Genomic DNA, 21,975 nt, shown 5'->3' on the forward strand with positions numbered 1-21,975 from the left:
CCTCACAGGGTAGGATCGGGCAGACAATGACATGGAAACATGTAGCTGAACTCCGCACAGCTGAGGGGCCATTGGGACAACTTTAGTTAATCTAGGACATGGTGGGTATGTGCTTGAAAACAGGAAGTGCTTCCTGAGTCAAGATTTATGAATGGGTAACTATTCTCATGGGTGCCAGGAATACATCAAGGAATGTCTCCATCATTGTTTGGAGGCTAACAGAGCATAGAGGTCACCTGGTCCTAATGATTACTAAACAATATCTATTAACTCTGTCTCTTGATGACAGAGAAGTGATTCACTGCACAGTACAGTCCTGGATAAGGCCAGTAGGAGGACAGGAGAAACTGTACGGACCCAAAATGGCTAACAGCCATACCTGTCAGGACCCTGGGATAGGCCCTCATCATCTCTCATGTGGACCATCACATAGCCTTTAAAATGGTCTTACTTTGAGTTTCTGACCTTGGAAGTCCTTCAACACTACAACAAAAGCCTAAAACTTGGCCTCTAATCATATCACTCCCTTCTTCGAAAACAACAGCTTGTCATTACCCACAGATAAAGTATGCACTCCTTAGCTTGGCCTTGAACCCTTTACCGTCTTCCCCTAACTTTTCTTTCTAGCCTTGTCTTTTAATTAATTTTTTCATAAACCTGTGTACCTATAACATCCAACTATAAAAACCTATCTTATGCCAACAGTTTGAGTTCCAAAAAACTACTCCATGGAGAATAAAAGAGTTTATAGCACCAAAGAGCATTTCTACCTATTTGGAGTATGAGTTTCTTCTTTGAAGCTTTAAAATCAGACATTCTCACTTCCACATTTCTGGTATGTTTAATCAGAATTTTGTTTTTCAAAAACAGACACTGTTGAGTCAGTTAATTACGCTTTTAATGATGTCTACAAGATTTTGGAGAATTTCCTAGCATATCTACACTTACTGCCTCATTCCTTGCTTCATGTGTTACAGATTCATGGGGGCAACATACCAAGGGAACCACATGAGGCATGCGACATAATGCATATGTCTAGCATTTAAGTTCTCCAATAAATTCTTAGCCGTTTCCTGAAGTAATCTTACCCAAAGTCAACAGTGAAGATTCTTGAGCTGTACAGTCAAGTGTTTTTCATTTTGTCATTATATTTTCTTGCCTTTTGTTGATTATTATCTAAATGGCATTTTTCAACAGTGACCATATTAACATTTTGGACTGGATAATTCTGTTGTGGGGGTCTTTCCTGTGCCTTGTAGGATGTTTAACAGCATCCATGACCTTTACTCTTTAGATGCCACTAACACCTCCTAAGGTGTGGTAATCAAAAATGTCTCCAAACATTGCCAAATGTCCTTGGGGTGGCAAAATCACCCTCAATGGAGAATGACTGGTTTACGTGTTACATTTTTAACATTATATGTTATCTGCTGCTTGTCCTTCAGACTATCAAATGTTTCATCCTTTACCTGTGCACAATAGTTATTTCCTTACCAGCTTAACATGCTTTAAACCTTACTTACTTTTAATTTGTGTCACAATCATAGTTGTCTTCTTCTAGTATATTCATCACTTCCATGATTTTGCACTTATGGAATAATGGAGTTAATAGAGCACCTCCAAACAAACAATAAAAACAAAAATTACTAAGTAAGACTTTTATGGAGATTGTCGGTGGCAGTCAGATTCATCTGTTAGCAGCTTTGTAAGTTCAGTATATGGAAGTTCATCAAGTTAAACATTCACGAACTTCTCCTTGGATATCTCCTTTATCTGAATTTCTATAACCTATAAACAACTTCTGTAATCAACATGCAACATAAAATAAAAATATAAATGTTAATTAGAGCAAAAGACATTTGTTTTGCATCTTGGCCCAAATGAATATTTGCCTGCCTATTTTCCAGTAGGCCAGCTTTATGGTTCTTTAGGGCTGGAAACTATTTCTTATTCACTTTTGTATCCCTGTAGTACCTATAACAATCCTACAACATATTGACTCTTCAGTAAATACTTGTTGCTTTTCTTTCAGAGTCTTTCATTCATTCATTCACCAAACATGAATTTAGCATCTAATTCGTGCCAGACATTGTTCTAGTTCTCAGACTTAGAGTACATCTCTCAACAAAACCAAGATCCCTGCCCTTGTGGAGCTTACATTCTAGTGAGAGAATGCAGCCAACAAACATTAAATATAATAAACAAGTCCATTACATAGTATATCAAAATACATAGTATTTTAAAAGTTGGAAGTGCAATAGAAACAACACCAAAAAATAGAACAGGATAAGGTGGATCAGGAGATCTGGAGAGAGAAGGATGATTTACAATTATAAATAGGGTGATCAGTGGTAATATTTGGGCAAAGATTTGAAAGAGATGAGGGAGTTAAACTCTGGGAAAAAGTTATTCTCTTGGGGCCAGCAAAGGTCCCAAGGCGGGATGGTACCTGACCTGTTGGAAGAACATCAGGAGTCAATACAGCTAATCTTAGTGGGTGGAAGATGAGGTAACAGAGGTAGTGGAGTATCTGACCGTGTGGGTTCCTGAAAGGGACTTTGTATTTAACTTTGATGGAAATGAGGAGCTGTTACATGATTTTAACAAAAGAATGATTTTAATGTGATCTGATGTAAAGTTTGAAAGGATCGTTGTAGCAACTGTCATCTATTTCAGTAGTCACACCTTTCAAAAAAATGGCCCAGAGAATTTCACCTCTGACTATGATGGAATAACATATCATACCAGCTTTACCACCAAGAATTCACATAAGAGCTAATTATAAAAAATAATTTAAATATATTTTATGATATATAAAATAATAAAAATATAAAAGTAATATATTACATACATATTAATATACAATAATAAAATCATTTTTCTTTTTAAAAAATAAAATAATGAAAGTATTTAAAAAACAGTGTTTTAAGGTGTCAAGAGCAATCATTTCCAACTCGAAAGGCTGAGGAATAACTGCAGAGAAGTGAGCAATTTCCCTAACGGATGTTTGCCTGTTTCTAAGTGACGTGTGTACTGGGTAAGATTTTAAGACAAAAAGCAGAAAATACCTTTTTGAAGGATGAAGGACTGAGCAGAGATTTCAGTAACTTAGCATTTGTTGGGGAGACAGAGGTGGAAGTTTAAGGGAGTTTAAGTTGGCAGTTTAAGGGAGTTTTAGGGTTGCCAAGATGGAGAAACCTTGGCAAACACAAGCTTTCAAACTGAAGAGCTACACACTGTAATAAAGGCATACTAACAATAGATTAGCTTTTTTAAAAGCCTAAAACCCAATTTTGACTGTATTAAAGTTATATGCCTACCAGAAGAAAATTAAATTCTCTTTGGAGAACTATCAGATAAACCAGAGCCTTACAGGTTTGTGTACATAGTCTCAAGCATTCGATCAAAACTTACCAGGCATTAAAAAAAAATACAACTTATCAGGTATAAAAGAATGACAAAAACCAAGAGATGAAACAGACAATAGCAGCATACCTACAAGAGATCCAAATAGGAATTATTTGACAGGGATTTTAAAAACTATATTTAATATATTCAAGATAATAGAGAAAAAGATGAAAATTGTATCAGAGAACTAGAATCTATAAAAAGAGGATTAAGTAGAAATTATTGAGCTGAACAGTAATCAAGACAGTATATTAGTGGCACAAAAACAGAAATATAGATCAATGGAACAGGATAGAAAGCCCAGAGATAAACCCATGCACCTACGGTCACCTAATCTATGACAAAGGAGTCCAGAATATACAATGGAGCAAAGACAGCCTCTTCAATAAGTGGTGCAGAAAACTGGACAGCTGCATGTAAAAGAATGAAATGAGAGCACTCCCTAATGCCATACACAAAAATAAACTCAAAATGGATTAAAGACCTAAATGTAAGGCCAGACACTATAAAACTCTTAGAGGAAAACATAGGCAGGACACTTTTTTGACTCACCTCCTGAAGTAATGAGAATAAAAACAAAAATAATCAAATGGAACCTAATTAAACTTAAAAGCTTTTACATAGCAAAGGAAACCACAAATAAGATGAAAAGACAGTCCTCAGAATGGGAGAACATATTTGCAAATGAAGCAACAGACAAAGGATTAATCTCCAAAATATTCAAACAGCTTATACAGCTCAATATCAAAAAAAAACAACAACAAAAAAAACACCCAATCAAAAAATGGGCAGAAGACCTAAATAGACATTTAACCAAAGAAGACATACAGATGACCAAGAGGCACATGAAAAAATGCTCAGCATCACTAATTATTAGAGAATGAAATAAAAACTACAATGAGGTATCACCTCACACTGGTAAGAGTGGCCATCATCACAAAATTTACAAACAATAAATGCTGGAAAGGATGTGGAGAAAAGGGAACCCTCTTACACTGTTGGTGGGAATGTAAATTGATAAAGCCATAGTGGAGAACAGTATGGAGGTTCCTTAAAAAAACTAAAAATAGAAGTACCATGTGACCTAGCAATCCCATTCTTGGGCATATACCCAGAGAGAGCCATAATTCAAAAAGACATATGCACCCCAATGTTCATTGCAGCACTATTTACAACAGCCAGGACGTGGAAACAACCTAAATGTCCATCAACAGAGGAATGGATAAAGAAGATGTGGTACATATATACAATGGAATATTACTCAGCCATATAAATGAATGAAATTGGGTCATTTGTAGAGATGTGGATGGACCTAGAGACTGTCATACAGAGTCAAGTAAGAAAGAGAAAAACAAATATTGTATATTAATGCATATATGTGGAATCTGAAAAAATTGATGTAAACATCTCATTTACAAAGGAGAAATAGAGACACAGACATAGAGAACAAGCATATGGATACCGGGGGGAGGGAGGGGGTTGGGATGAATTGGGAGATTGGGATTGACATATAAACACTATTGATACTATGTATAAAATTGATAACTAATGAGAACCTACTGTATAGCACAGGGAAATCTACTCAATGCTCTGTGGTGACCTAAAAGGGAAGGAAATCCAAAAGAAGAGGGAATATATTTATATGTATAGCTGATTCACTTTGCTGTACAGTAGAAACTAACACAATATTGTAAAGCAACTATACTTCAATAAGATTTTTTTTTAATTATTGAGCTAAAAAATATAATAATTAGACCTAGCAGATGATAGGATATAGGACAACAAAAGCAAAATAAATAAGTAGGACTATATCAAACCTGTAAGTTTTTGCACAGTAAAAGGAAACAATTAACAAAATGAAAAGGCAGCATATGGAATGGGAGAAAATATTTGCAAACCATATGTTTTATAAAGAGTTAATATCCAAAATATATAAGGAGTCCCTACAACTCAATAGCAAAAAACCAAATAACCCAATTTAAAACTAGGCAAAGGACCTAAGTAGGCATTTTGCCAAAAAAGACATACAAATGGCCAATAGGCGCAGGAAATGACACATATCTTCACTTGTCATCAGGGAAATACAAATCAAAACCATATTACCTCACATCTGGTTGGATGGCTGTTATCCAAAAGACAAGACATAACAAGTGTTGGTGAGGGTATGAAGAAAAGGGAATCCTTTTTGGTGGGAATGTAAGTTGGTACAGCCACTATGGAAAACAGTATGGAGGTTCCTCAAAAAATTAAAAACAAAACTACCATATAATCCAGCAATCCCAGTACTGGATATATATCCAAAAGAAATGAAATCTGTATCTCAAAAAGATACCTTAACTCCCATGTTCATTGCAGCATTATTCACAACAGCCAAGATATGGAAACAATCTAAGTGTCCATTAACACATAAATGGATAAAGAAAATGTGATAGATATAATACCCAATGGAATAATATTTAGCCATAAAAAAGAAGGAAATTCTGCCATTTGTGACAACATGGATGAACCCAGGGGGCATTATGTTAAGTGAAATAAGTCAGACAGAGAAAGACAGTTACTGCATGGTGTCACTTATATAGAGAATCTAAAAAAGAAAGGTCAGACAGAAGCAGGGTAGAATGGTAGTTACCAGGAAGTCAGGACTGGGACAAATGGGGAGATATTCTGGAGCTATAATGTACAGCATAGTGACTAAAGTTAATAATACTTTATGGTCAGGACTTCCCTAGTGATCTAGTGATTAAGATTCCGCACTTCCACTGCAGGGGACACAGGTCTGATCCCTGGTTGGGGACCTGAGATCCTGCATGCCACACAGTGTGGCCAAAAATAATAATAATAGTAATAATAATAATAACAATAGTATATGGTATACTGAAGTTTGCTGAGAGAGTAGATTTTAAGTGTTCTCATCTCCCCTCCCCACCAAAAGGTAACTGTGAGATCATTAATGTGTTAATTAACTTAATTGTGGTAATCATTTTGTAGTGTATATGTATATCAAGTCATCAATGGTATACCTTAAACATATACAATTTTTGTCATATATGCCTTAATAAATTTGGGAAAAATGGAAAACAATAGATGATAGAATTAGTAAAATGAAAGATAAGTCGTTAGAAAAATACTCAATTAAAGTTAAGAGAGAAAAAAGACAGAAAATACATAACAATATGCAAAAACAATATGTGACAAGATAAAACTACTTTACACATGTAACTCTAATTCCAGAATAAGAGGAGCAAGAGAAGAATGGGACAAGCAGTATTTACTTGCTGGCTGAGAATCCCCCAAACTGATTTAAAAATGCCAAGCAATGGATACAAAAAGTTCTACAAACCTTCAGCAGAATAGTGACAAAAAAAACCACAGCTAGGCACATCTTAGTAAAAAGACTAAATATTAAAAAACAGAAAAAAGTTATGTTTCCTTCAAGGGAGCAGTGGTAAGACATACAACTGACTTTGCAATGTAGGCAGTGGAATCAAGAAGACAGTGGAATGGCATTTTCAAGTGCTGAAAAAAGTAACTGGCAAACTTGATTTTTATACCCAATGAAAATATCCTTAAAAGTAAAGGTGAAATAAAGACATTATTATTCAAATGGAAATTGATAGAATTAATTGTCAGTAGAGCTGCACTAAAAAAAATATTAAAGAAATAATGGGGCTTCCTTGGTGGCACAGTGGTTAAGAATCCAGCTGCCAATACAGAGAATAAGAGTTCAACCCCTGGTCCGGAAAGATCCCACATGGCATGGAGCAACTAAGCCTGTGCACTGAGCCTGTGCTCTAGAGCCCATGAGCCACAACTACTGAACCCACATGCCACACTACTGAAGCCTGTGCACCTAGAGCCAGTGCTCTAGAAGAGAAGCCACCACAGTGAGGAGCCTGTGCACAATGACAAAGAGTAGCCCCCACTCACCACAACTAGAGAAAGCCCATGTGCAGCAATGAAGACACGACACAGCCAAAAATAAATAAATTTATTAAAAAAAAAAAAAAAGACTGGTGCAAGATGAAAGCACAACAACTTGTAAATGAAAGAGAAGCAGTAGCAGTAGTATTGTCTTATGAAGTTTAAAATATATGTAGAAATAAAATACAATAATAACACAGAGGTGGGATGGGGCATATTTGTAGTTAAAATGCTATAAGATCCTTGCATTATCTGAAAAACAGTAAAATAACTAAAGTAAGTTGTAATATGTCAAATAAACATGATAATCTGTATGGTAATCACTAAAAGAAAAGAAAATAAGTAACAAGCTTACAGGGGAAATAGTATAATAAAAATATATTTCAAAAGAAAGCAAGAAAAGAGAAAAAAGGAACATAAAACAGGACAAATAGAAAACAACTAGCAATATTAAATATTTAAAATTAAACATAATAAATAATTAGATGTAAGCAGACTAAAGATTTTAACTAAAAAACAAAGGTGATCAGACTAATAAAAATAACTATATGCTGCTTACAAGAAGCACACCTTAAAAATAAGGTCAAGAAAGATCAAAAGTATAAGGATGGGAAAATATGAACCATGCAAACAGTAATCAAAAGAAAGCTTGTAGCTACAGTAAGATCAAACAAAATAGACTTCAAAGCAGGAGGTATTATGAGCAATAGAGTGATATTTCATAGTGACAAGGGGGTTAATACAACAGAAAGATTTAACCATCCTAAATGTGTAAGCTGGATTAATGTAAACTTAAAGATAAATGGAATGAAAAGGGAACTAGACAAATACATAATCATTTATGGGAGATTTTTAAACAAATGAGTGAAGTCATACAGCACATATTCTCTGACTACAGTGGAATTAAACTAAAAATCAGTAATTAAAGATAATTATAAAACCCCACAGAGGTCTGGATATTAAGAAATGTACTTTTAAATAACTCTTGAATCAAAGAAGAAATACAATGGAAATTACATATTATTTTGAACTGAATGATGATGAAAATATGATACATCAAAACTTTTGGGATGCAGTAAAAACAGCTTTTAGGGAAACTTATAGCATGAAGTATCTGTATTAGAAAAGATGAAAGGCTTAACATTAATGATTTTAAAATTCATCTCAAGAAGTTAACAAAAGAACAGCATATTAAATTCAAGGAAAAAAAATTCAAGAAAGAAATAAGAGAGAGCAAAAATCAGTAAAATAGAAAACAAATATTCAATAGAGAAAATCAACAGAGCTAAAAGTTAGTTTTTTGAAAGTGTGAATAAAATTTATAAATCTAGCAAAGCTGATGAGAGAGAGAAAGATTGAGAGAAAGCGATTACCAATATCAAATAAAAAGAAGAGAAAACACAACATAGCAGAATTAACACTGGTGAATTCTTCCAACATTTAATTAAAATTTTTTTAAAAAGTTATGTTATATAACATTCCAGAAAATAGGAAAAAGAGAGAATACTTAAAGACCCATTTTATGAGGTCTCTAACCTTGATTCTAAAACCTAGCTTTAGGGGGAGAAAAGATGGCAGCAAAGCAGAGGGACATGGAATGCATCCCTCTCCACAGATACATTGGGAATGCACCAAAAGATGCAATAATTCCCACAGAGAACCAACTGAACACCAGCAGATGACCTTGGACACCAGAAAGGACTGCAAAGATCCTGACATAACTGGTAGGGAGGCATCTACGACAGCTCAAAGAGGGTGAAGCAGCTGAGCTGTGGCAGACAGGAGGGAGTGAGAAACACATGGAGGGTCTGCACCACAGCTCAGTGTTCCCAGACTGAGAAGTCGATTCACAGCTGAATAGAGGGTCTGGGAGCGGGAGCATGGGAACTGGAGAACTGGTTCAGGGTGAGAAACATTGTCGCCAGTAAGGGGACAGACCGAGAGGACAGGAGGGAAGAGATCCGCAGCGAGGAGTGCCTGTCCCTGAGAGCTGCCTGGCCATGATGGCAGCTGGATGCTGCTGGCTCATGGGCCGGGGGGAGGAGCCACAGGCATAGCCTCTCTCTCTCTTTTGGTGCCTGCAAGGGGCAGAGGAGGGACCCCTGTGGGCCACCTAAGGCACTCAGGGATAACAAGGACCCTCAGGCCCTCGGGTGGGGCTAGCTTAAGGCCTCAGCAGGCAGCCGAGAGCAGGCTTGAAGTGCTGGCAGCAGGGAGGCAGCCGAGAACAAAAAAACCCAGAGAGAGGCCCAACTCTGAGACATTCTGTTTACACCTGAGCCACCGACATCCCTCTGCAACAGGCACCTCCAAGCCCGACTGAAATGACAGTGCACCACTGCTCACTCACGCCCAGAAGGAGCCACTATTGTACCCTCTCCCTCCCACACACCAGCACTTATAGATGAACAATAAAGGAAGTGCTGCTGGTCACAGAATAATACAAAAAACCCAAGGGGAGTAGAAGGACACTTAAAGCTGAGACTCTAAGGAAACAGAAATATTAGTATCAATTCTATTGAATTGGTCCATTCTGGGATCAGTTCTAGTTTTTTTTTTCTTTCTTTATTAATTATGATCTTAGCCCTAAGGGATCTGCAAGTTTTATAACTTTTTTTATTCTATTTTTTATTCTATTTTTATTTTTAGCCTTTTTATATACTTCTATTTCTAGCTGTTTTTTATAGTACAGACTATATATCTCTCCTATCTTCTTTTCATCTCTATCTTTTATACATTTCTATTCCTTTCTTTTTATTTGCATATTTCAAGTCACACTACGCTCTTCTGTTGCCCTGTCTTCCATCCTTTTTTAGTTTATTTTATCTTAACATACTTACAAGCAACACTATTGATCTGCTCAGACTCCTTGCTCTATTCTCCAGATGACGCACCACCTTGGTATTTAATATTAGGTTTTTGTCTTTATCTTAGTCCTTAGTATAATTGTCTAATTTCGTTCTGAGAATCTCCATTCTGTCTGGTGGTACTCTAGCTCTTTTTTATATTTGATCCTAGCTTTCAGTATCTCCCTGGCTTTGTGTTTGTATGTGTAAGGTGTTATTTGTTGGTTTGTTTGTTTTTGCTTTTGTTTCTGTCTTGTTCTGTTTTGATTTTCAATTTCTGTTAGTTTTCTCTTTGAATATCTGATAGCATACTGGGGTTCTTCTGTCACGTCTTTCTAGTGCCTTATGTTCTATTGGATTCAGTAATTGTGTGTCTTATACATGTATGTGTTTCCTAGACTTAGTATTTGTTTGACCCAACACTCTGCCATTAGTCTGGGGCTTGGACACTCTTCTTTAAACCCCTCTATTGCTGGGACAAGAAACCCCTGTAGTTTGGACTACCATGAGGAAACAAAGAAACACTATGCAGGCAAAGGAGCAGGAAAAAAACCCACAAGACCAAATAAATGAAGAGGAAATAGGAAAAATGCCTGAAAAAGAATTAAGAGTAATGAAAGTAAAAATGATACAAAATCTTGATAACAAAATACAGAAAATACAAGAAACAGTTCATAAGAACTCAGAAGAACTAAAGAACAAACAAACAGCAATGGATAACAAGATAACTGAAATTAAAAATACTCTAGATGGTATAACCAGCAGAATAACTGAGGCAGAAGAACGAATAAGTGAGTTGGAAGATAGAATGGGGGAAATAACTGCCACAGAGCAGGAAAAAGAATAAAAAGAAGAGAACGCAGTCTCAGAGACCTCAGTGATAACATTAAGCATACCACCATTCGAATCATAGGCATCCCAGAAGAAGAAGAAGAAAAAAAGAAAGGCTCTGAGAAAATATTTGAAGAGGTTATAGTGGAAAATTTCCCCAACATGGGAAAGGAAATAATTAACCAAGTCCAAGAAGCGCAGACAGTCCCATACAGAATAAACCCAAGGAGAAATACACCAAGGCACATAGTAATCAAACTAATGACAATTAAACACAAAGAAAAAAATATTAAAAGCAGCAAGAGAAAAGCAACAAATAACATATAAGGGAAAACCCATAAGGATAACAGCTGGCCTTTCTACAGAAACTCTGCAGGCCAGAAGGGAATGGCAGGATATACTGAAAGTCCTGAAAGAGAAAAACCTACATCCAAGAATACTCTACCCAGCAAGAATCTCATTCAGATTCGACAGAGAAATCAAAAGCTTTACAAACAAGCAAAAGTTAAGAGAATTCAGCACCACCAAACCAGCCTTACAACAATTGCTAAAGGAACTTCTCTAAGTAGGAAACATGAGAAAAGGAAAACACCTGCAAATACAAACCCAAAACAATTAAGAAAATGGTAATAGGAACACACATGTCAATAATCACCTTAAATGTAAATGGATTAAATGCTCCAACCAAAAGACACAGACTGGCTGAGTGGATACAAAAACAGGACCCTGATGTATGCTGCCTACAAGAAACCCACTTCAGACCAAGGGATACATACAGACTGAAAGTAAAGGGTTGGAAAAAGATATTCCATGCAAATGGAAGTCAAAAGAAAGCTGGAGTAGCAATACTCATATCAGACAAATTAGACTTTAAAGACTATTACAAGAGACGAGGAAGGACACTCATAATGATCAAGGGATCCATCCAAGAAGAACATATCACAGTGGTAAATATCTATGCCCCCAACATAGGAGTACCTCAATACATCAGACAAATGCTAACAGCCATAAAAGGGGAAATCGACAGTAACACAATAATAGTGTGAGGCTTGAACACCCCACTTACATCAATGGACAGATCATCCAAACAGAAAATAAAGACACACAAGCTTTAAATGACACATTAGACCATCTCGACTTAATTGATATTTATAAGACATTCCATCCAAAAATGACAGAATACACTTTCTTCTCAAGTGTACATGGAACATTTTCCAGGATAGATCACATCTGGGGTCACAAATCAAACCTCAACAGATTCAAGAAAATAAAAATCATATGAAGCATCTTCTTAGACCACAATGCCATGAGACTAGATATCAATTACAGGAAAAAACTGCAAAAAATACAAACACATGGAGCCTAAACAATATGCTATTAAACAACCAAGAAATCACTGAAGAAATCAAAGAGGAAATCAAAAAATATCTAGAAACAAACAACATGAAAACACAACAACCCAAAACCTATGGGACACAGAAAAAGCAGTTCTAAGAGGGAAGTTTATAGCAATACAGTCCTACCTTAAGAAACGAGAAAAAATATCGAATAAACAACCTAACCTTATACCTAAAACAATTAGAAAAAGAAGAACAAAGAAACCCCAAAGGGAGCAGAAGGAAAAAATCATAAAGATCAGAGCAGAAATAAATGAAAAAGAAAGGAAAGAAGCAATAGCAAAAATTAATGAAACTAAAAGCTGGTTCTTTGAGAAGATAACCAAAATTGATAAACCATTAGCCAGACTCATCAAGAAAAAAAGGGAGAAGACACAAATCAACAGAATTAGAAATGAAAAAGAAGTAACAGACACCACAGAAATACAAAAGATCATGAGAGACTACTACAAGCAACTATATGCCAATCAATTGGATAACCTGGAAGAAACGGATACATTCTTAGAAAAATACAATCTTCCAAGACTGAACCACGAAGAAATAGAAACTATAAACAGACCAATCACAAGCATTGAAATTGAGGCAGTGATTAAAAATCTCTCAACAAACAAAACCCAAGGGCCAGATGGATTCGCAGGCAAATTCTATCAAACATTTAGAGAAGAGCTAACACCTATCCTTCTCAAACTCTTCCAAAATATTGCAGAAGGAGGAACACTCCCAAACTCATTCTACGAGGCCACCATCACCCTGATACCAAAACCAGGCAAAGATGTCACAAAAAAGAACATTACAGGCCAATATCACTGATGAATACAGATGCAAAAATCCTCAACAAAATACTAGCTAACAGAATCCAACAGCACATTAAAAAAAATCATACACCATGATCAAGTGGGGTTTATCCCTGGGATGCAAGGATTCTTCAATATACGCAAATCAATCAACATGATACATCATATCAACAAATTGAAGGATACAAACCGCATGATAATCTCAATAGATGCAGAAAAAGCTTTTGACAAAATTCAACATCCACTTATGATAAAAACTCTGCAGAAAGTGGACATAGAAGGAAATTAACTCAACATAATAAAAGCCATATATGAGAAACCAACAGCCAACATCGTTCTAAATGGGGAAAAATTGAAAGCATTGCCTCTAAGGACAGGAACAAGACAAGGGTGCCCACTCTCACCATTATTATTCAACATCGTTTTGGAAGTTTTAGCCACAGCAATCAGAGAAGAAAATGAAATAAAAGGAATCCAAATTGGAAAAGAAGAAGAAGTAAAATTGTCACTCTTTGCAGATGACATGATATTATACATAGACAACCCTAAAGACTCTACCAGAAAACTGCTAGCACTAATCGATGAATTTAGTAAAGTAGCAGGATACAAAATCAATGCACAGAAATCTCTTGCATTCCTATATGCTAACAATGAAAAAGAAGAAAGAAAAATTAAGGAAACTCTCCCATTCACCATTGCAACAAAAAGAATAAAATACCTAGGAATAAACCTGCCTAAGGAGGCAAAAGATCTGTACACAGAAAACTATAAGACACTGATGAAAGAAATCAAAGACGACACAAACAGATGGAGGAACATACCATGTTCTTGGATGGGAAGAATCAACATTGTGAAAATGACTGTACTACCCAAAGCAATTTACAGATTCAATGCAATCCCTATCAAATTACCAATGGCATTTTTCACAGAACTAGAAGAAGAAATCTTACGATTTCTATGGAAATGCAAAAGACCCCAAATATTCAAAACAATCCTGAGAAGGAAAAATGGAGTTGGTGGAATCAGGCTTCCTGACTTCAAACTATACTACAAGGCCATAGTGATCAAGACAGTATGGTACTGGCACAAAAATAGAAAGGAAGATCAATGGAACAGAATAGAGAACCCAGAGGTAAGCCCAAGCACATATGGGCACCTTATCTTTGACAAAGGTGGCAAGAATATACAATGGACAAAAGACAGCCTCTTCAATAAGTGGATCTGGGAAAATTGGACAGCTACATGTAAAAGAATGAAATTAGAACACTTCCTCACACCATACACAAAAATAAACTCAAAATGGATTAAAGACCTACATGTAAGGCCAGACACCATAAAACTCCTAGAGGAAAACATAGGCAGGACACTCTATGACATATATCGAAGCAAGATCCTTTTTGACCCACCTCCTAGAATAATGGAAATAAAATCAAGAATGAACAAATGGGACCTAATGAAACCTAAAAGCTTTTGCACAGTGAAAGAAACCATAAACAAGACAAGAAGGCAACCCTCAGAATGGGAAAAAATAGTTGCCAACAAAACAATGGACAAAGGATTAACCTCCAAAATATACAAGCAGCTCATGCGGCTCAATATCAAAAAAGAAAATAACCCAATCCACAAATGGGCAGAAGACCTAAATAGACATTTCTCCAAAGAAGACATGCAGATGGCTCACAAATACATGCAAAGATGCTCAACATCACTAATTATCAGAGAAATGCAAGTCAAAGCCACAATGAGGTATCACATCACACCAGTCAGAATGGCCATCATCACAAAATCTAGAAACAATAAATGCTGGAGAGGGTGTGGAGAAAAGAGAACTCTCCTGCACTGTTGGTGGGAATGTAAGTTGGTACAGCCACTATGGAAAACAGTTTGGAGGTTCCTTAAAAAACTCAAAATAGAACTACCATATGATCCTGTAATCCCACTACTGGGCATATACCCTGAGAAAACCATAATCCAAAAAGAAACTTGTACCATAATGTTTATTGCAGCACTATTTACAATAGTCAGGACATGGAAGCAACCTAAATGCCCATCAACAAATGAATGGATAAAGAAGATGTGGCATATATATACAATGGAATATTACTCAGTTATAAAAAGGAATGAGATGGAGCTATATTTAATGAGGTGGATAGGCCTAGAGTCTGTCATACAGAGTGAAGTAAGTCAGAAAGAGAAAGACAAATATTGTATGCTAACTCATATATACGGAATCTAAAAATGGTATTGATGAACTCAGTGACAAGACAAGAAAAAGGACTCAGATGCAGAGAATGGACTGGGGAACTCAAGGATTGGGGGGGTGGGGGTGAAGGGGAAGCTGAGATGAAGTGAGAGAGTAGCATAGACGTATATATACTACCAACTGTAAAATAGATAGCAACTGGGAAGTTGCTGTATAACGAAGAGAGATCAACTCTATGATGGATGATGCCTTAGAGGACTGGGACGGGGAGGGTGGGGGGGAGTTGAGGGAGGGAGGGAATATGGGGATATGTGTATAAATACAGATGATTGACCTTGGTGTACCTCAAAAACTGTTACAAGAGTGTAAAGCAATTATATTCCAATAAAAAAAATTAAAAATTAAAAAAATAAATAAAACCTAGCTTTGACATTATAAGAAAGTAAAATTGTAGATCAATTTTTCCTATGCAAATAGAAGTAAAAATTCTAAACAAGACATTACCAACTCAAATTCAGCCTTATGGAAGAAGGATAATGCAACACAACCATGTCGGATTTACCTAAGGAATGTGAGATTGATCTAACATTAGAAAGGCAGTTGGTGTCATTCATCTTATTAATAAAATAAAGGAGAAACCTCATATGTTCACTTTAATAATTGCAAAAGGTATTTTAGTAAAATTCAATATTCATGATTAAAAATATTTTTAGCAAACTATGAGTAGAAGGGGACTTTCCTAATTTCATAAAGATTATCTTAAGAAAAAACCCTACAGTAAACAGTACACTCTTAAACAAGTAGTGGGTCAAAGAAGAAATCATAAGGGAATTTAGAAAATATCTGAGGACAAATGAAAACAAAAATGCAACATACCTATAGGTTGCAGCAAAAGCAGTGAGTGCTAAGAGAGAAATTTATGGTAAACACATAAAAAAAGGAAAAAGATCTTGAATGAACAACATAAACTTACACCTCAGAGAACTAGAAAAAGAAGAATAAACTAAATCCAAACTTAGCAGAAGGAGGGAAATAATGAAGATTAGAGAAGAGATAAATGAAATAGACAACAGAAAACAAATCAGTAGAATGAAGATTTAGTTTTTAGATAAGATCAACAAAGTTGACCAATCCTTGGTTAGACTAAGAAAAAAAAACAGAAGATTCAAATAGCTAAAATTAGGATTGAAAGAGGAGACATTATAACTGATCACAGGAATAAAAAGGATTATAAGAAGCTGCTATGAACAATTATACATCAATAAATTGGGTAACCTAGGAAAAAAAAGGATAAATATATAGAAACATACAGCCTACCAAGACTAAATCATGAAGAAGTAAAAATCTGAGCCGACCTATAACTAGTGAGGAGATTAAAGCAGTTATCAAAAACATCCCAACAAAAAGGCCCAGAAATCTAGGATAAGAGGATTATAATTTAAAGATGACCAGAAAGTTGCACATTTGCTCACATCGTATTGGTTCATATGTATTAACAAAGCTATACTTAGCTCTAAAGCAAGCTGAGAAATGTAATCCCTACCTGGATGACCTTGTGTTCAGTAAAATTCTGTTTTTAGAAAAAGGAGTAAAACGTTTTGAAAAGATCATTAGTAGTCTGCCATAATTCTTTTATAATTAAAATTTCTAACTTTCTATTGCAGATATTTGGAAATGTAGTTAATTTTTGCAACTTGATCCACCTTGCTAAAGTCTCTTATTATTTCTTGATATATATTATGTATTTTATATTGTGTATACATATGTATTATATATGATATATATATAAATTTTTGAGTTCTCTATGTAGGTTATCATAATCATATGTGAATGTCAGTTTTATTCTTTCTTTCCAAATCCTATGCCTTTATTCTTCTGATTTTACTAAGCTGGCTAGAACCACCAATACAATAGTGAAAAGAAATGAAAAGTAGGCATCTTTGACTTGTTTCTGATTTTAAAGGAAGTGCCTTTAGCGTTTTCTCGTAAAGAAGGATGCTTGATGTAGGTTTTGGGCAGATATACTTTATAAATGTAAAGAAGTTCCCTTTAAGTTTCTCAGAGTTTTTTTTTTAATATAAATGAATGTTTAATTTTATCAAACTTTTTTTCTGAATTGATTGAAATGATCTTGTGACTTTCTGTTTAATTTTTTTTCAAGTTCTTTATTGGAGTATAATTGCTTTACACTATTGTGCCAGTTTCTGCTGTACAACAAAGTGAATCAGCTGTATTTATACATATATTCCCATATCCCCTCCCTCCTATGGGTCCTTCCCACCCTCACTATCCCACCTCTCTAAGTCATCACCAATCATCAAGTTGATTTCTCTGTGTTATGCAGCAGCTTCCCACTAGCTATCTGTTTTACGTTTGGTAGTGTATATATGTCAGTGCTACTCTCTGACTTCATCCTAGTTTCCCCTTTGCCCCCAACCCCATGTTCTCAACTCCATTCTCTACATCTGCATCTTTATTCTTGCCCTGTCACTAGGTTCATCAGTACCACTTTTTTAGATTCCATATATAGGAGTCAACATATGGTATTTGTTTTTCTCTTTCTGGCTTACTTCACTCTGTATGACAGACTCTAGGTCTATCCACCTCACTACAAATAACTCAATTTCACTCCTTCTTATGGCTGTGTAATATTCCATTGTATGTATATGCCACATCTTCTTTATCCATTCATCTGTTGATGGGCATTTAGGTTGCTTCCATGTCCTGACTATTGTAAATAGTGCTGCAATAAACATTATGGTACATGTTTCTTTTTGGATTATGGTTTTCTCAGGGTATATGCCCAGTAGTGGGATTACAGGATCATATGGTAGTTCTATTTTGAGTTTTTTAAGGAACCTCCAAACTGTTTTCCATAGTGGCTGTACCAACTTACATTCCCACCAACAGTGCAGGAGAGTTCTCTTTTCTCCACACCCTCTCCAGCATTTATTGTTTCTAGATTTTGTGATGATGGCCATTCTGACTGGTGTGATGTGATACCTCATTGTGGCTTTGACTTGCATTTCTCTGATAATTAGTGATGTTGAGCATCTTTGCATGTGTTTGTGAGCCATCTGCATGTCTTCTTTGGAGAAATGTCTATTTAGGTCTTCCACCCCTTTTTAGACTGAATTATTTTCTTTTTTGATATTGAGCTGCATGAGCTGCTTGTATATTTTGGAGATTAATCCTTTGTCTATTGCTTTGTTGGCAAATATTTTCTCCCATTCTGAGGGTTGTCTTCTTGTCTTATTTATGGTTCTTTTGCTTTGCAAAAGCTTTTAGGTTTCATTAGGCCCCATATGTTTATTTTTTATTTTATTTCCATTATTCTAGGAGGTGGGTCAAAAAGGATCTTGCTTTGATATATGTCATAGAGTGTTCTGCCTATGTTTTCCTCTAAGGGTTTTATACATTTAGGTCTTTAATCCATTTTGAGTTTATTTTTGTGTATGGTGTGAGGAAGTGTTCTAATTTCATTCTTTTACATGTAGCTGTCCAATTTTCCCAGATCCACTTATTGAAGAGGCTGTCTTTTGTCCATTGTATATTCTTGCCACCTTTGTCAAAGATAAGGTGCCCATATGTGCTTGGGTTTACTATTCTGTTCCATTGATCTTCCTTTCTATTTTTGTGCCAGTACCATACTGTCTTGATCACTATGGCCTCGTAGTATAGTTTGAAGTCAGGGAGCCTAATTCCACCAGCTCCGTCTTTCCTTCTCAAGATTGCTTTAGATATTCGGGGTCTTGCGTTTCCATACAAATCATAAAATTTCTTCTTCTAGTTCTGTGAAAAATGCCATTGGTAATTTGATAGGGATTGCATTGAATCTGTAAATTGCTTTGGGTAGTACAGTCATTTTCACAATGCTGATTCTACCAATCCAAGAACATGGTATGTTCCTCCATCTGTTTGCATCATCTTTGATTTCTTTCAGCAGTGTCTTAAAGTATCTTACAAAAGACCTGCATACAGTTATTTTGCCTCCTTAGGCAGGTTTATTCCTAGGTATTTTATTCTTTTTGTTGCAATCATAAATGGGAGAGTTTCCTTAATTTTTCTTTCTGCTTTTTCATTGTTAACGTATAGGAATGCAAAAGATTTCTGTGCATTAATTTTGTATCCTGCTACTTTACTAAATTCATCGATTAGTGCTAGCAGTTTTCTGGTAGAGTCTTTAGGGTTGTCTATGTATAATATCATGTCATCTGCAAAGAGTGACAGTTTTACTTCCTTTCCAATTTGGATTCCTTTTATTTCTTTTCTTCTCTGATTGCTGTGGCTAAAACTTCCAAAACGATGTTGAATAATAATGGTGAGAGTGGGCACCCTTGTCTTGTTCCTGTTCTTAGAGGCAATGCTTTCAATTTTTCCCCATTTAGAACGATGTTGGCTGTTGGTTTCTCATATATGGCTTTTATTATGTTGAGTTAATTTCCTTCTATGTCCACTTTCTGCAGAGTTTTTATCATAAGTGGATGTTGAATTTTGTCAAAAGCTTTTTCTGCATCTGTTGAGATTGTCATATGGTTTTTATCCTTCAATTTGTTAATATGATGTATCACATTGATTGATTTGCATATATTGAAGAATCCTTGCATCCCAGGGATAATCCCTACTTGATCATGGTATATGATCTTTTAAATGTGCTGTTGGATTCTGTTAGCTAGTATTTTGTTGAGGATTTTTGCATCTGTATTCATCAGTGATATTGGCCTGTAATATTCTTTTTTTGTGACATCTTTGCCTGGTTTTGGTATCAGGGTGATGGTGGCCTCGTAGAATGAGTTTGGGAGTGTTCCTCCTTCTGCAATATTTTGGAAGAGTTTGAGAAGGATAGGTGTTAGCTCTTCTCTAAATGTTTGATAGAATTTGCCTGCGAATCCATCTGGCCCAGGGCTTCTGTTTGTTGAGAGATTTTTAATCACAGTCTCAATTTCAATACTTGTGATTGGTCTGTTCATATTTTCTATTTCTTCCTGATTCAGTCTTGGAAGATTGTACTTTTCTAAGAGAATATCCATTTCTTCCAGGTTATCCAATTTATTAGCATATAGTTGCTTGTAGTAGTCTCTCATAATCTTTTGTATTTCTGTGGTGTCCGTTGTTACCTCTCCTTTTTCATTTCTAATTCTGTTGATTTGTGTCTTCTCCCTTTTTTTCTTGATGAGTCTGGCTAATGGTTTATCAATTTCATTTATCTTCTCAAAGAACCAGCTTTTAGTGTTATTGATCTTTGCTACTGTTTCCTTCATTTCTTTTTCTTTTATTTCTGCTCTGATCTTTATGATTTCTTTCCTTCTGCTTACTTTGGGGTTTTGTTGTTCTTCTTTCTCTAATTGTTTTAGGTGTAGGATTAGTTTGTTTATTCGAGATTTTTCTTGTTTCTTAAGGTAGGATTGTATTGCTATAAATTTCTCACTTAGAACTGCTTTTGCTGCATCCCATAGGTTTTGGGTTGTGTTTTCATTGTCATTTTTTTCTAGGTATTTTTTTATTTTCTCTTTGATTTCTTCAGTGATTTCTTGGTTATTTAATAGCGTTTTGTTTAGCCTCCATGTGTTTGTATTTTTTTTTTTTCCTGTAATTGATATCTAGTGTCATGGTGTTGTGCTCTGAGAAGATTCTCGATATGATTTCAATTTTCTTGAATTTACCAAGGCTTCATATTTGACCCAAGATGTGATCTATCCTGGAGAACATTCCATGTGCACTTGAGAAGAAAGTGTATTCTGTAGCTTTGGGATGGAATGTCCTATAAATATCAATTAAGTCAAGATGGTCTAATGTGTCATTTAAAGCTTGTGTTTATTTATTTTCTGCTTGGATGATCTGTCTGTTGGTGTAAGTGGGGTGTTAAAATCTCCTACTATTATTGTCAATTTCCCTATTTATGGCTGTTAGCATTTGCCTTATTTATTGAGATGCTCCTATGTTAGGTGCATAGATATTTGCAATTGTTATATTTTCTTCCTGGATTGAGCCCTTAATCATTATGTAGTGTCCTTCTTTATCTCTTGTAATTGTCTTTACTTTAAAGTCTAATTTGTCTGATGTAAGTATTGCTATTCCAGCTTTCTTTTGACTTCCATTTGCATGGAATATCTTTTTCCATCCCCTTACTTTCAGTGTGTATGTGTCCCTAGGTCTGAAGTGTGTTTCTTGTAGACAGCATACATCAGGGTCTTGTTTTTGTATCCATTCAGCCAGTCTGTGTCTTTTGCTTGGAGCATTAATCCATTTACATTTAAGGTAATTATTGACATGTATGTTCTTACCACCATTTTCTTAATTGTTTTGTGTTTGTTTTTTGTAGATCTTTTCCTTCTCTTGTGTTTCCTGCCTAGAAAAGTTCCTTTAGCAATTATTGTAAGGCTGGTTTGGTGGTGCTGAATTCTCTTAACCTTTGCTTCTTTGTAAAGCTTGTTATTGCTTGTCTGTAAATCTCTCTGAATGAGATTCTTGCTGGGTAGAGTATTCTTGGATGTAGGTTTTTCTCTTTCAGGACTTTCAGTATATCCTGCCATTCCCTTCTGGCCTGCAGAGTTTCTGTAGAAAGGCCAGCTGTT

General features: G+C 35.6%; 1 protein-coding gene across 9 annotated transcripts in view; it reads left to right on the forward strand.

Moving 5' to 3' along the window:
- C5H8orf89 (chromosome 5 C8orf89 homolog) overlaps positions 1–21,975 on the forward strand; it is a 54,324-nt gene that overhangs the window by 28,033 nt on the left and 4,316 nt on the right. For 2 of the 9 annotated variants that reach the window (XR_009053936.1, XR_009053939.1), the window contains 2 exons: positions 706–835; positions 978–1,148. The exons of 5 other annotated variants lie outside the window; for them this stretch is intronic. The gene's annotated coding sequence lies outside the window, so the exon portion shown is untranslated. Of the gene's footprint in view, positions 1–705; positions 836–977; positions 1,149–21,975 lie in introns of those variants that run through there. 2 more of the 9 variants (XR_009053937.1, XR_009053938.1) reach the window with 1 other exon arrangement.

The sequence above is a fragment of the Hippopotamus amphibius genome, chromosome 5, assembly GCF_030028045.1.
Source record: "Hippopotamus amphibius kiboko isolate mHipAmp2 chromosome 5, mHipAmp2.hap2, whole genome shotgun sequence".
NCBI classification, from domain to species: Eukaryota; Metazoa; Chordata; class Mammalia; order Artiodactyla; family Hippopotamidae; genus Hippopotamus; species Hippopotamus amphibius.